Source organism: Aplysia californica, unplaced genomic scaffold, assembly GCF_000002075.1.
Source record: "Aplysia californica isolate F4 #8 unplaced genomic scaffold, AplCal3.0 scaffold01256, whole genome shotgun sequence".
Classification (NCBI taxonomy): domain Eukaryota; kingdom Metazoa; phylum Mollusca; class Gastropoda; order Aplysiida; family Aplysiidae; genus Aplysia; species Aplysia californica.
In genome coordinates, this window is record NW_004798526.1 from 18,433 (window position 1) to 20,068 (window position 1,636).

A 1,636-nucleotide genomic window follows, 5' to 3' on the forward strand; every position below is an offset into this window, starting at 1 on the left:
CCATAGATTGGTTCCTATAACATCCTTGACCGGGCACTGTCAGTGTTATGGCCTTTGTTCTTTCCTTTCTAGAAAGGCTACGTAGTGCTTGTGGACCACAGGAGCACACAAGCAAAGGGTAAAGCACTAGTCTTGATATAATCGAGAGCGCACGCAATCTTTCCCTCCTTGCCCCTCATTTTGTTCCAAGTAGAGTCCAATGGTAGGCTCCATGGTGAACCGGAGCGACGTTAGAGTGTAGTCTTAGATAGTAATTATTCGAATCCCTGGTGGCATTGATGACTCGGGAAATGCCATAGACTTGTAATACAATATCGTTGATTGTGCCCTTTGACGTAATACGGTTTCTCATCGGACGCGCCATTAGATAAAATAAAGGGTAAAAGGAGGGGAGGGGGTGCCGGGCGCACTTGAGTGTAGCCAGACTGCAGGTGCTAAAATGGTGCAGGATAACAACAGAAACTGAAAAAGCTTGACCATATTGTCAAACTCCAAATTATAAACTCCAAATTTCTCAAAACTAAGTACTGGGCACATAGAACTTTGTAATTCTAGAGTAGTGAGTAGTAGAAGATGGATTCGTTCTCTAGAAGCCAAAGAGGTTATTATAGTATAACAAGTATATTTATAAATTCTTGGCTAGAAGTAAAACACTTCTACATTTTTTTAAACGTAGTCTAAAGCGCAACCAAAGGTGTGCACACTTCGCAGTTAAGTATTTCGAGAACGAAGAGAGGCAGCAATGACAGTGTGCGATCTAGGTGTACAAATCTATGGGAATTGCTCACGTAATGTAATGTATGCACTAGAGGTCGGCAAAATCCGGATAATCTATCTGGAAAACCGGATAATTATCAATGGAACATTGTCCGAATCATAGATGTACACTATACTCTATGGTCCGAATTCAGACTGTTAACTCCGCTTCCTGACCCGCTTGTCGAAGTGGGTGCATCCATTCGTTGAAGTGATGCTAACGGATGCACAATAATTTCGGGCAGCACTTCGGCATAACGGGGCGTCAGTTTGTCTCTCTCTTTTTCATTTCATTTTTTAAAAAAGACATTGCAAAGTGCACCAGTAATTAAGGGTCAGGTACAATTTAATAAAGAGCTGAAAGATGCTCGTTTTTCAAGACCTCTCATTAAACTTTCTTCTCTTTGATCATGGTGATTAAATAGTTCACAAAGCATTCTGCAGTACTGGAATATTTCATTTTTAAATACATGTATTTCAGTTCGTTCAAATGGCTGGAGAGCGCTACTGGTTGGTAGCTTTTTCCTTTTATTCCTCTTGTTCTGCTCCTTATTTCCACTCCCTGTGTTATTTCTGCCTGAACTGCGCACTTTACCAGGGAGCATTACAGTAAATTACAGCATTACTGTAAACCCTCTGTGACGTTACATTGCACTAAAGGGATGTTATTGTGTCGATGTGTTGTTTCTTTTTACTCCGCACCAGTTGTTTCCCCTGCGGGCTCTGTGCACCACAACGATGTCTGTGCATACACACTGGAGTGAAGGTCCGTTTCCCCTGCGGGCTCTGTGCACCACAACGATGTCTGTGCATACACACTGGAGTGAAGGTCCGTTTCCCCTGCGGGCTCTGTGCACCACAACGATGTCTGTGCATACAC